Source organism: Dendropsophus ebraccatus, chromosome 7, assembly GCF_027789765.1.
Source record: "Dendropsophus ebraccatus isolate aDenEbr1 chromosome 7, aDenEbr1.pat, whole genome shotgun sequence".
In the NCBI taxonomy this organism is placed as follows: Eukaryota; Metazoa; Chordata; class Amphibia; order Anura; family Hylidae; genus Dendropsophus; species Dendropsophus ebraccatus.
The window spans coordinates 46,602,580-46,617,693 of NC_091460.1; positions in this window are offsets into that span (position 1 = coordinate 46,602,580).

A 15,114-nucleotide genomic window follows, 5' to 3' on the forward strand; every position below is an offset into this window, starting at 1 on the left:
ACGCAATAAAAGGGGAGTCAGGGAGCCAAGTCACAACCAAACGAGCAACGCGGTACAAAGTCGGAGAGCAAATGGATAGTCAAAGGTCAGGCGGGAGGTCAGGTAACAGGTAGATCGAGCAGAGGAATTAGGTACGGTGATAGCAGGTATAGACAGGGGGAGCTGGGATCAGGGTATGAACCTTAATAGCCAGCGCTGAGAGACTGGCTCAGCTTTCTTTTATGAGGATCAAGAGCCCGGTCCGGATCCCCATTGGACCGGTGCTCTGATCCTCCAGGCTCCAGGTAGGCAGAGAAAAATGCCAATCAAACAGACTTGCTCAGCTGCGGCAATCAAGGCTAGCAGAGTTCAGTGTAACTCTTGCATTGCTGGAAGCTGAGAAGCAATCGGGTGTGTCACAGAAAAGCAAAAAAAAAAACAGGCCCAGTTCACACCAGGCTACTGCAAATTCCTGACACGTGCTTAGACTCCTATATATTATGGCTGGTACTGTAGGTCTACTCCTGGTTGCAATTTCTGGCTGCAGTTAACCCTCTATGTTCTTGCTGCTACCTCTGGCTATTCTAGGTATCAATATTACTCTTCTGATGATCACCCTTGCGTGATGGCTAAAGTTGCCAATCGGTGACTGCTCTGGGGACAGTGACCATGGAATCCTCCTGCTGAAAATTTTCTACACCTTCATGAGAATAGAAATGATAACTGAGGGATTAACTAGACTTCATAACCCAGATTGGCCCTTTTAGAGAGTCAATTAACCAAATCAACCAAAAACTGTAAAGAGTACAAAAATCACACAAAAAAAAATAAATGATTGCTAACTCTATACCCTTACAGATACAATGTGAGAAATAATAAGTCTTTGTTATAGATGAAGTCAGTGAATTGACGCACTAAGTAGGATCACTCCGACATTGGAGAGGTGGTTAAGGTTCACATTAATTAAGATCTTTTGTAATATTAATTATGCAGCCAACACTTCCCAGGCACTTTGCCATTTTAAAGGGACATGCCATTGCTTACAGCTCCATTATAGTAGCTACAATGGAATCCAAAGAGTGGCTGGGAGCGTCTTTGGTGTCGTTTTTGTCATGGTTGAAATCTACAAGCGAGAGGCATTTCACAACTGTCATCCTAGACACACGGAGCGCCTAATCATCTGCCATTCAGAGCACAGGTCAACAATTATTTATCTGTCAGATTTCTGTGGATATAACTCGGTGTAACAGCTCCCCAGGGTGGGATTCTTCAGTCTGTCGGTTTGATTTTGCTCTGTTAGAGCTTTTGAAAATTTCCTGGAGGACAAACAGAGTAATCTTGTGCCTGTACCATGATGTTGGATTGAAGTGTGAAACCATTTAGAGTCCTTCCTTTCTGCTGTCATATTTCATCACTGATGCACAGTTTACGACTGGCAGCCATGGTTTCGCTTCTGACAGCATGACCTGAATTTATGCATCATTTATTGGGTGGCATTTTATATATTATTCATACTTTTTACACTAATCTTTTGTTTTACCTTTAGGAAAGTTTGGAAAAAACAAGACTGAAATTCATTTTAGCTTTTGACTTGTTCATCCTTTTTAGGGTTGTTAGTGTTATTCTAATCTATTTTTTACGATTTCAACTGCTAATAGTAGTATTGGGTACAGTAAACATTTAACAATTATTATTTGCATTTTAGTTAGGAAAAAAAAATGATATAGGAATGATATAATAGCAATGCAATTTCTTTTGTTTCCAAAAATGTAGGCAATACTTTTAGTGTCTCCAAATAAATAACATTTTTTATTTCTAAAAAATTTAGGCAATACTTTTGTGTCTCGTAACCTTAGGGTCATTATGATATTTTGGGGTCCAGTTTGGGATTTGAATTAATTTTGGGGTGTGTCATTGAATTGAAGATAACTTTAGGGGGTAGTGATGATTTGTGAACCTGTATTATTAGGTTTCAGCCAATGCAGTGGGGTGAGGATCTTGGTGGGGAAGGGGGTTGTCAGGTAACCATAACCAGTTATAGTCATGTACATAGCATGTCCTGCACATCTTAATTCTGTTATAGAATGAAAAATTTCTAACCTAATAATCCTACCTCAGATTTATGGACATGAGGAAGATTATGTTGCAACAGTACCAATAAAGAAATGTATTTATTTAGCCAATTATGCGTACATTTTACCCCGAAAAACATTGTATTTGCTGTGAAGCTGCAAAGATAACGGATAAAGAGAATGAAGCAGAGGTTGAGCATATATGCTGCCACTTAAAGAAAAAGTTCGGCCAAAAGTATATTTTAGTATGTTATTACTTATGTAAAGTTAGACAAATTCCTAATGTACATTATTTATGGGAAATGCACAAATGCTCTTTGGGTAGCAAGCGTCCTTGCTCCCCAAAGTGTTCCATAAATGTATTCAATCAATACATTTGGAGGGCACCGAGCAAGGAGGGAGAGAGGTGCCTGTGCATCTAACTACCTCCCCCCTTCCTCCCTGCTCGGTGCTGGACACATATACACTGTACTACTCCTCTCTTCATCTGCTCATAGTATGAGCAGATGATGGGGGAGTAGTACCTCAGCTATCCCCATCACATGCACATCCCTGCTGATGCCTCCGCTGACATAGCCGCGGCTGATGCACTCACATGCCCTGCCAGGGACTGACTGCAGAACTCACCGCCACGCCCCAGCCTCCTGCCGACTTGTTTCCTGATGTCACCCCCGATAGCTTGGGTGACATAACTTTCCATAAGAAATAACATTTAAAAATACTTTTTGCCGAACTTCTCCTTCAAGTCCCTTGGTGATTAGTGGGCATCCCGTTGGTTATCGGTGGACCCCCATTGATCCCCACTGGTCTCTTAAATCTCCCGATTCTGTGATGTCAAGACCAGGCTGAGAAATTCCCACTTAGCCATTCAGTGTCTGACACTGACTGGGTGAGCAAGTAGTTCCTACCGGATTTTAGTGACACAAGAAGTCAGAAGAAACAGGAGAGCAGAGGCTGACAGTGAGCAGTGGGGCTGAGGCTGTGGGGGCATAGGGACAGGTAAGCATACCTTGATTGTTTTTTTATCACCACTGCCTGCCTTTTTTACATTTACTGGAGTTCTCCTTTAAGTCTGTACAGGATGTCAACTGCTGAATGTAAACAAGAATTTCTATTCTTTGAAGCTAAAACTTGTTAGAATGTTGTCTAGCTTTCCCTAATAAAATGAAGAGTTAGGTCACATTTTCACATACTTTCTTTAGACTAATGTAAACATCATGCCAAAATTGAAAATTTCCCATTGCTTAAGAATCTAGATTGTGTTTTAAGCTTTCTCCAGAACTTTAATGTTTGTTCATTAAAACCGAGAGGTATGTCAGACTGTATGCCTCCTACTGCGGCAAGTAGTGTCTACACTGCAGAGGTGGCCTAGGAGTGCTAGGAAATGCAGATCTATGGTAACATCATTGGCACAGCAGGGCAGTACCCAGATCATTCTTATTACAATGTCTGCAGAGATCAGCAGAGCCCAATGTATGAAAGAAAATCACAAGTTAGTCTTCCTTTTGTAATGAATTTACACTGTAATACTAACAATAATTTTTTTTTTGCCAATATGACTTAAAATATGTTTTGTCGTTTTACACAAAAGTTTTCCTCATTTCACCGGCTCAATAAAGCTGGTGGCATTTCAATTTAAATGATAACCTATTGACGGCGAGCAGCAATATTACACAGCATAATTGTCCACCTACATTCTCATCATCACTGTCACACTGGGTAGAAAGCAGAAAATAATTCCCTCTACATATACAGTACGTACACATACATGTACATGTCTAATTCAAAATTCATTGTCATATACTGTATATATATATATATATATATATATATATATATATTCCCATAACAAAGGAACCCTAGTGAGATGTGATTGGCTCTAAAGTCCCCTTCATATAGGGGTTGTGTTCTTTTAGATCTTTGGAGCCTATTATTGTGTCAGTAAATGGGCCCATTGGAGGATGTATTGATATTCTGGTGGGCTACTCCATCCACAACCTGTCCCCTCCGTATACCTGTAACCTGATATCCCGCTACCATCCCTCATGTAACCATTGATACTCCAACGACCTCCGTTTGTGATCCCCTCTTGTTTGTACATCACACAACTGCCTCTTAGATTTTGCCTGAGATTCCCCCATACTCTGGTACTTTCTACCCCCACACATCCGTCTCTCATCCACCTTTAGGACCTTCAAAAGTAACATGAAAACCCATCTCTTTAAACAAGGCTACAACCTACAATAATTCTTCACTTTAACTAGCTGCCCTTTACCTTCTTTTTTTTTTTTTTTATTCAATATTTTATTGGTTTTCGGCATTGTGGCAAAAATAAATATATCATACAGTATCTCATGCATTACATCATGAGAGGATGTTAATTACTTAACAACAGAAGATAAAAGAAAAATATTATATTTCTGTAGTGTAAAAGTCAGACAATATCCCAAAAAGAGTCCCTTAGTATGCTCCGTAGAAGTTGAGAAGTGGGAAAGTTGTAGTCCGTAGTCGGAGAACGTTACCGGATACATATAAGTTATGTTGTTAGAATGCCGTTAACAAAAGGAGGATATATTATCCAATAGTAGAACGGTTTCTTACTACCCTTTTACCTTCCGTCTCCCTCTCCTTACCTTGTACATTGTAACCCCTTGCTGGCAGGGTCCTCTATGCCTATGTACCAGTCTGCCATTTACCTTATTCATGTAATGTGTTTTGATCTTGAAATGTTCTGTTTGTCACCCCCTGTCACTTGTATAGGGCTCTGGAATCAAGGGCACTTTAAAAATAATTAAATAAATAGACTAATAATTCTGTTCATTTATCAATACCTAAATCATATTGTTGGTTTTTAAGTCAGGACAAATCAGCTCAGAGAAGCTGCAGCGGCGGTGCCGGGAAGCAAGCAGAGGGCAGGAGAAGACCAGGAGTGTGGAGTGGTAATGTATGAACAGCTTAGGGCAAGGGCTGCACGGACATCGATAACGATGTCCGTGCAGCCCTTGCCAAATGATAATCGAGCTGTGTAATAGGGTCAGTAAACAGTTTACATTATTGATTGGGCCGTCATCAGCCTGTGTAATAGGACCCTTAGTCCCATGATGATATTGATTGTACTGATTGTATCTGAATAAAAGGAATATTTTGAAGTGTTAGATGAATGTACTGTGTGATAGCACATAATCCTTACAAGTACAGCAATCCCGTGAATAGATGGACCTTATTTCTTGTTTTGATACTAATTGAATGCTACAGATGTCCTTATCCTGCTGTCTTTTGGATCTTCTGTATTGAGGTTAAACTATTCAGCTGAAACAAACTAAACTTAAAAGTATACAGGATGAATAACAAGAAAAATAAAGCTAAATCATGTTGCAAAGTGGCACCAGAGATGGAGAACATTATAAGCACATGGGACATGCATTAACATGAACCAGCGTGTAGAAGAGAATGGAGCACCTGCATGAAGGACCTAATTGACAGATGTTTCTCGAGAGTCTCTCTTATTTAGAGGAGAATTGGATGATGAAAGGGAATGGGAGAGTATAGGTCAGAATGAGAGATGCATTCTGCCTCATTACATATGCTCCAGAGTGGACTGGTTAACCCTGCCACTTCTAATAATGCCATATTCTTCTCAAGGATACGCATGAAGATCTAAAGAAAATCTACAATAAGAATGTATTATGACTGAATTCACCTTATTATTATTATCATATAGTCCAATAGCTTTTATTATGGAGAGCATATGGCAAATGATCTGTAAACTAAAAGGTATGAACAATACAGAGATGTACAGTGCATGTGACCATTATAGGGGGCTCTTTAAGATAATGTTAAGATAGATCTTATAGGGTAATTGTCTGATGCCTATATGGACCAACTTGCTAACTGTAATTTACCAGACATTTGAGATGAGCGAGTAGTACTCGATTGAGTAGGTATTCGATCGAATAGTACGCTATTCAAAATACTTGTTTTCGACTGAGCATCCGTCCGAATACGCAGTAAAAATTCAATTTCCCTCCCACCTTCCCTGGCACTTTTTTGGACCAATAACTATGCAGAGGGGGGTGGTGTTAGAGGCCCTAGGAGCACGCTGGCATTGCGAGAACAGCGTCTAACATTCATTGGCTGGCTTACTCATGTGACCTCCAAAGTACAAAAACTTGGCACTTTCTGCTCGTCGTCAGATGCCATGTTGGGCCTAGTCAGGGAGAGAGGCTGCTGCAGGGAAAGGGAGGTTTTAGCAGATTGTAGGTAGGAAAGACCACAAAAGCCCTTGTTAGGGCTACAAGAAGACACAGCACAGTATATTCCGTCCATATAAACAGTGAATCAGCCAGCTACCTGTACAGCAGCTGCTTTATTCACACAGACAGGCAGCTGGTGTGTATTCTGAATGAGCTGCATTGGGTTTAGTTGCTCCTACACTATAACTGTTGCAGGATAATCTCAGGGATAGTTTTTTTTTGGAGTAGGTAGAGTGTGACTTTAGCTGATTGAAGGCAGGCAAGACCCCACAAGCCCTTTCCAGGGGTACAACATTACACAGCATAGCTTATGCTATACAGCAAATATTCAGTGAATAGGCAGACTACCTGTACAACATATAACTATATTCATACAGTGCACAGACTACCAGGCATCAGCTACTTAAACAGGCAGGCAGTGTATAATTTTCCTGTATACACCTGTGTTGGCCTATTACATGTAACATCCAAATTATCACAGTGCAGTACATAGCGCTCTGCGCCCAGCCAAAAAATACAATAAATAAATATATAAAATATAAATATACAAATATACTATATATATATATATATATATATATATATATATATATATATATATATAGCGCTCTGTGAACAATAAAAAACAAAAAAAGAATAAAGAAAAAAAAATACGTATCTGCCAGCGTTATACATCCATTTTTCTACCTATACTGTATATGCCAGTGTTTGCTTAGCTGCTGTTAGCTAAAAAGTGTTGCAGTGCAGTACATAGCGCTCTGCGAACAATAAAAAACAAAACCGCGCTAAACATTGTTACACGGTGAACACTACAGAACACGCAAAGTGCAATACATAAAACTTCAGTCAAATCTGTGATAAACGTGTCATAAAAAAGTGATATGGTGTGTGACAGGGCTGGGCTAGTGATATGGTGTGTGACAGGGCTGGGCTAGTGATATGGTGTATGACAGGGCTGGGCTAGTGATATGGTGTGTGACAGGGCTGGGCTAGTGATATGGTGTATGACAGGGCTGGGCTAGTGATATGGTGTGTGACAGGGCTGGGCTAGTGATATGGTGTGTGACAGGGCTGGGCTAGTGATATGGTGTGTGACAGGGCTGGGCTAGTGATATGGTGTGTGACATGGCTGGGCTAGTGATATGGTGTATGACAGGGCTGGGCTAGTGATATGGTGTGTGAAAGGGCTGGGCTAGTGATATGGTGTGTGACAGGGCTGGGCTAGTGATATGGTGTGTGACATGGCTGGGCTAGTGATATGGTGTATGACAGGACTGGGCTAGTGATATGGTGTATAACAGGGCTGGGCTAGTGAAATGGTGTGTGACATGGCTGGGCTAGTGATATGGTGTGTGACAGGGCTGGGCTAGTGATATGGTGTATGACAGGGCTGGGCTAGTGATATGGTGTGTGACATGGCTGGGCTAGTGAAATGGTGTGTGACAGGGCTGGGCTAGTGATATGGTGTGTGACAGGGCTGGGCTAGTGATATGGTGTGTGACAGGGCTGGGCTAGTGATATGGTGTGTGACAGGGCTGGGCTAGTGAAATGGTGTGTGACAGGGCTGGGCTAGTGAAATGGTGTGTGACAGGGCTGGGCTAGTGATATGGTGTGTGACAGGGCTGGGCTAGTGATATGGTGTGTGACAGGGCTGGGCTAGTGATATGGTGTGTGACAGGGCTGGGCTAGTGATATGGTGTGTGACAGGGCTGGGCTAGTGATATGGTGTATGACAGGGCTGGGCTAGTGATATAGTGTATGACAGGGCTGGGCTAGTGATATGGTGTGTGACAGGGCTGGGCTAGTGATATAGTGTGTGACATGGCTGGGCTAGTGATATGGTGTATGACAGGGCTGGGCTAGTGATATGGTGAATGACAGGGCTGGGCTAGTGATATGGTGTATGACAGGGCTGGGCTAGTGATATGGTGTGTGACATGGCTGGGCTAGTGATATGGTGTATGACAGGGCTGGGCTAGTGATATGGTGTGTGACAGGGCTGGGCTAGTGATATGGTGTGTGACAGGGCTGGGCTAGTGATATGGTGTGTGACAGGGCTGGGCTAGTGATATGGTGTATGACAGGGCTGGGCTAATGACAGAGCAGTTTCTAGGTCATTTTGGTAACAGGGCGAATCTTGATAAAAGTGCCCCCCCCCCCCTCCTCACTCAGTTTAGCCCTAGGGAAGGTAGGGGGGCTTTTTATCAAGATTGGGGTTACTAGGAAGAAGCAGTGTGTGTATTGCAGCATAGAACGGTGCAGAGCCCCTAACAGATAATGTTCTGCTCAATCTAAAATCATTATACAGGGACTCACAGGTGACGTCTTTCCCTTTTCCTCTTCATCCGGCCTGGACCACCATGATGATTTCTTGCAGCTACGTTTCATCTCTTTAGGACCTGCCAGACAAACATCTCAGGCTCCGCACTTGCAGAAACTTCCTACCCTTTTCCCACCTATAAGGTCCCAAACTATAGTAATTCTGCTGTTTGGTGCAGTAAAGTCTGCATGGTGTGACCTCCATTACATTGACATACAGGATGCTGGGAAAGCTGGGTGACCTCCATTACACTGACATACATGATGCTGGAAAGCTGGATGACCTCCATTACATTGACATACAGGATGCTGGGAAAGCTGGGTGACCTCCATTACATTGACATACAGGATGGTGGGAAAGCTGGGTGACCTCCATTACATTGACATACAGCATGCTGGGAAAGCTGGGTGACCTCCATTACACTGACATACAGGATCCTGGGAAAGCTGGGTGACCTCCATTACACTGACATACAGGATGCTGGGAAAGCTGGATGACCTCCATTACACTGACATACAGGATGCTGGGAAAGATGTGTGACCTCCATTACACTCACACACAGGATACTGGGAAAGCTGTGCAAACTGAACATTGGCGCTGGGGGCGCGGCTTACAGCGGGGGGCGCGGCTTATCGGGACATATCTGGGGCTCCCTCTGTGCAGGCTTCCCCCCACCCCCTCCTCATAGCCCCCATTAGATACTCACCTCTCCCCCTGCAGCCTCCAGCTCCTCTTCTGGTCCCTCCGTCCTCTTGGTATGTCCGTCCTCTTCTGGCTTCCGCCTGCACAGGAAGCCTCTGTGTCTCTGCCCCAGCACTGTTTCCTTTAGCTGTGCGTGCTGTATGCACAGCTAAAGGTCGCTCTGGCCAGGGGATCTGGAACTTAGATTCCAGATCCCCTGGCAAGCCCTAAGGATGCAGGGGCTGCGGGCCGGGTAATGTCAGGTGCCGCAGGGCTCAGGTGCTCGCCCGGCCCTAGAAACGGGCCCTGGCTAGTGATATGGTGTGTGACAGGGCTGGACTAAGGGGGAATTCAAATGGGGATTAAATGCAGGAATTACTGTGGGTACTGTATCCAAGTTAGTCAAGTTAGTCAGAACAAACCGCACAATGAGTGATTTGTGGAGAAGCGGTGAGTCAGATGATGCCGAGAATGTTACCCCAAATTCAAAAAGTAGAGGAGGGCATGCGACTGGGTTCTTGCCAGCCCAGGGATTTCAGAAGACCACAACACCACAAGGAGGAGGGGTGGTTCTCAAAAGCTGTCTGTAAGGGTTGCAGAAACCCTGACAGAACCAGAGCCTGAAATCTTGGGTGGGGGTAGCAAGTAGCTTGTCCCCAGTGTGCCTTCATGGAGATGTAGCGTCCCTGGCCACAAGTTTGGTGGTCAAGTGGACTTTTATGCTAACCGCATAACTCAGGGCCCGCCCGATGTTACAGTACATGGCACATTGGGAAAAGTAGTGACAGCTAGGGACAGAATAGCGAGGTGCTGCGGCTGCCATCAGGTTGCGGAAAGATTTAGTCTCCACTGCTTGAGTTCATTGTTTTTCATCTTGCTAATTGTCTCTGTTTCTCTTTTTCAGATCATTCATGGTTGGGGGGAAAGAAGAGTCAGAGTGAGGTTCCTGCAGTCCAGACTCTTGGCTAGCGATGAGACTAGACTGTGTGGATGACCTGGGTGGTGGACAAGTGACTGGAAGCACTATCGTCTATCCATTTTACCGCCTGGTCCCTCTGCTCAGGCCACAACACTGGTGTACACCCTGCTTTACCATCCGATAAAGCCAGGGATGCTGTACGAGCGCATGGTACCCTTAATCCGCCCGGCCTCTGTGACAGCATGTATCCTCCATGTTTGCATGGAAGCAGGGCTAGAAGGGGCATGGTTAGCAGGGAGCCCACAATTTATGAACAGTCTAGGTCCCATGGTACCCTTAATCCACTCCTGTTGCTAATTGTTTCTCTTTATGTCTTTTTCAGGTCGCTCATGTTTGGACTGTTTTTAGAGCCCCTACTTAATTTAGAATGACATAGTGTGCAAACCATGCTTAATTTGTCATTTGCGCACACGTTAAAATATCTCCAGACCAAAGAAGAACAAACCCTCGATGGGGGAGCTTTGCGTGGGGGCCTGCTATGGGGAATAGCTTCAGCCCTGCTGGTTCTAGCCTGCATTTTCCCTATGGACTGTCCTCTGCCTCTGGCCACCCCACAGCCTCCTTCTGCCTTTTGCGGTGCTACGCATGCCTCAACATCCCCACAGCTTTAACCGGTTGACATGACACTGGGCCAGGTTGGGTCACTCACTTCATTGCAAGACAATTTTATTGAGGATGTATCTGACCACAAAACACACACACACACTCATACACAATGACAGATAGGGGTGGGTGCTGTTTGATTTCCCCCTTGCCATAGGCAACGTGATTTAAAGGGCTGCATGAAAATGTTTCATTTGCTTAAAATTTGGCTTTTTTGTCGATGCTAAGGTAGAGGAAAGAAAGTTTCCTGGTGTTTTTTCAACTTTACAGAGAGGTTATATTGTGTTTGGAGTTTATTGTTGAGAGGCAGTGGCATAATACTGCGACTTTGGCGTATTATATACAGTCAGGCATGCTTCCCCTGTTGTCCCAGTTGCATTCCAGAGGTGTTAGCATCATTTCTGAGGTGTCATTGTGGACATTGTGTGACCTCCAAGTTTTCGAATTTTAGTTTTCAATAAACGAGCGTGAAGTCACGTTCGGTACTTTGCCTGGTATCTGAACACCGTCAGGTGCTGGTGTGTCAAGCTAGTGATAAGTGAACGTTGCCGAAAACGTTTGGCAACTTCACTCATCAACGATGTTGCCCATTATCATGCGCTGCTTGTCTGGTATCCTGACTCCTCCTGCCCCCTTTTAGTGTCTCCCCACCCCCCTAAAGTGTGGCTGAAGTGTAATTTTCAGTTTTGCACTGGTGAGTCCTAACATACAGTACAGTACAAGGCTATGTTCACACTACGTAAAAGAACGGCCGTTGTTGCCATCGGCAACAACGGCCATACTTTTTGCGGATCGCAACATAACCTTATCTGATATGGGATCATGTCAGTTTTCTGCGGCCGGAATTCAGTGAACTCCGGCCGCAGAAAGACCTGTCAGTTCTCTGGCTGCTCGCTTCACTCTGTGCTATGGGAGGTTCTGATGCGGGCGTGCGCTGATCATCCATCACAGACCAGGCACAGACCAACCGTTCTGCGACCCGGCCGGGGTCATTGAACGGCCGGTCTGATACGTTGTGTGAACATAGCCCAATACTGTACTGTAAAGGAATGCTGCAGTGCTTTTCAATGCTACAACTGAGTGCTGTAGTTAATTAATGCTAATTTGGTGGGTGCTGGAACCAATGAAACACATTTACATTATTTCCTATGGGAAAAACGCTCGGTTCTCCGACTGCTCAATTCTTAAACTGCCTTGTAGAACCAATTAGGTTCGAGAACAAAGGTACCACTGTATTTGCAAAAATTTTTACTTTGACAAGCCCTACAAATTATAAGATGTCTGTTGGGCTAGGAATACCCCTTTAAATCGACTCTGTACCCACAATCTGAACCCCCCCCCCCCCCAGACAGCTTGTACCTTCAGATAGCTGCTTTTAATCCAAGATCTGTCCTGGGGTCCACTCGGCAGGTGATGCAGTTATTGTCCAAAAAAACAACTTTTAAACTGGCAGCCCTGTGCCCAACGGCCGTGACCAAGATTGTGTATACATTAGGCTGGCACACCTTCTCCGGCCCTCCCCCCCACCCTCTTTATCATTAGTAATTCCCGTAGAACATTTTCTCCTGTCTGAACATTGTTAACTTTCCAGCCCATGTGCCGTGCTAACACAGGTGAGGAATAGGAGACAATCTGCCTGTAGCATTCCTAATAATGAGGAGGGCACCTGTTAAGGTTAAGGCACCTTGGCAATGTTCAGACAAAAGAAAATGTTCTAGGGACATTCCTAATGATAAAGAGGGCGGGGAGGAGGGACAGAGAGGGTGTGCCAGCCTAATGCATACACAATGTAGGCCACGGCCGTTTGACACATGGCTGCAAGTTTAAAAGTTGTTTTTTAGGACAATTACTGCATCACCTGCCGAACGGACCCCAGGACAGATCTTGGATTAAAAGCAGCTATCTAAAGGTACAAGCGGTTTGGGGAGGTCAGATTGTGGGTACAGAGTCGCTTTAAGTGCCATGAGGTACTGTAATTCCAGATTCCTTGAACTTATTTCAGTCTAGTGTGCTTTATTCTTTGCCTGAACTTGCCTCCATGGCTTGACCTGGTCAAGTTGGCCATTGTTTGAACTCTTCTTCACTTGTAGATGAACATCCAGATAACGGAGAGATTGATGCCTGATAGCTTGAAGTCTTGGCACATCTGTTACGCCTGCACAATCCCTTTACCTCCAATTATGTCCTCTAGTCTATCATAAGTAGAAAATTGCTTTCACCTGCGGATGCTTCCAAATTCTGTATAATATTATAATGTAAAGCAACACTTAACTATTATCAGCCATTGAAGAAAATAGAGAATATCTTCACATAATGGGAGACGGCCCCCATCAAGATCTTTCTCTCCTACAATACCTGTGTGTGCACTAAGCAAAATTTCAGCAAAGTCTTCTACCTTGACTTATTTGATGATAGACAATATAAGCTCGGAAATACAGCTATACATGTTTCCTGGAAACAGAGAATTCATCCTGAACTCTTATTATTGACAGTGTCCTCACGTAACACAGAAGAATCATCTAGAAACTTGCTGGAATAGAATCTATCACAGCTTTTCTCTTTATCAAGTTGCTGTACAATGGTAAACAGACATGGCCCTGACTCCCGGAACAATAGCAGATTTGCTTTAGATATAGTGCTCGGTCCTCTGGAGATGTTACGTTTTACCTAAGTGTTTTGCATACGTACAGTACATCTGCTTGAAAATTAGCAGACGACTGGCGGTTGTTAAGTCTTTAAGCCTGTTAGAATATTCAGATCTGGATACTGTCTCTTTAGAGAGTAGAAGAGAATCGTCAATGAAATGGACCAATATTGTTGGCATAGGATAATGCAGCTGTGAAAATAGACTCTGGATAAGGGGAGCCAAAAGGATACTTTGCCTGTTTCCTTTGTATTAGACAGTAAGCAGGTTTTCTCATGTAGAATAGTTATGACTTGATGAATTGATTTTCATTTCTTTAATAATGTTTATCCATAAAGGACTAATATAAAGTTAATTCCGCAGTCTAAATAATTGTTGCAAAGACTGATACTATCTATCTGCCTATCTATCTATCTATCTATCTATCTATCTATCTATCTATCTATCTATCTGTCTGTCTGTCTATCTATTTATTTATTTATTTATTTATTTATCTATTATCTATCTATTTATCTAAGGAGAGTCCATGGCACACAGAGTTGATGGTGAAAAAAACTGTGATTTATTTAAGTCATCAAGATGCAGCAATCCACAGACGCAATGTTTCAATGGCTTCACTCTATCTATCTATCTATCTATCTATCTATCTATCTATCTATCTATCTATCACATGTGACCTGGACTCTGGACTCGTGCTTGATGTCCCTAACTTGCATATTTTGGCAATGTAACAAGCAGCAGAAGCTTCATCAGAAACTAGTTACTAGACAGGAAAAGGTTGCTTAATTTTTTCCTTCTGACCTGTAAAAGATTGAAATAAAAATGGTTTCTCTAGCAGCCCATAATGTTTCATTGGCACTAACATACTGTATTGATGCCAAGTATCAGGGGGCACTTGAGTGGCTCCATACTTGGTGTCTAGATGCGGGTGCCAATAAAAGAAAACCTGGCTCGGCTAAGTGTGCCCATGTTCTGAATGGGAAGCTAGGAGAAAACAAATGTTGGACTCCTCTGGGACCAGCTTATCTCCTAGAGAATATAAGGATCAGGCAGTTGAATGTGCTCAATTTTTCTTTCCACTGATATCATATGTCAGAGGCCAGAGGTCAGAGGCCTCCATACATATTAGATGGTCAGCCATGACCTTGACATCTTAAAACATTGACTTTTGTAGATTTGATGGCACAGTTGTTCAGTGGTTTTGTTTATTCCTGCATGGCACAACACAAGGAACATCTCTCGGCTGATCATCTTCCTTAACAGTTCCCCTTAGGAATACAGTAGGATTCAGTTCTATCTGCAATGTTTGTTGTAGTTTCCATGTTCCTATTAGGCCTGGCTACATCTGAACCTGGACAAAACTAAAACCATCTGCTGCACATGTCAAATTTACCCTTTAAACTGCGCTCTAGGATGCTGTTTATCATTGTTAGACAGAGTTACCAAGATGGGGCTTCTTGGCTGTGATGTCTTGGTGGGGAGGTAACCATCCTAGAGAAGAAAGTTCTGGACCGAGGCGGGTAGAGAGGACTCAATGGGTGAGAAACCTCACCTCAGTGACACTGTCCACAAAAGATTAAAGA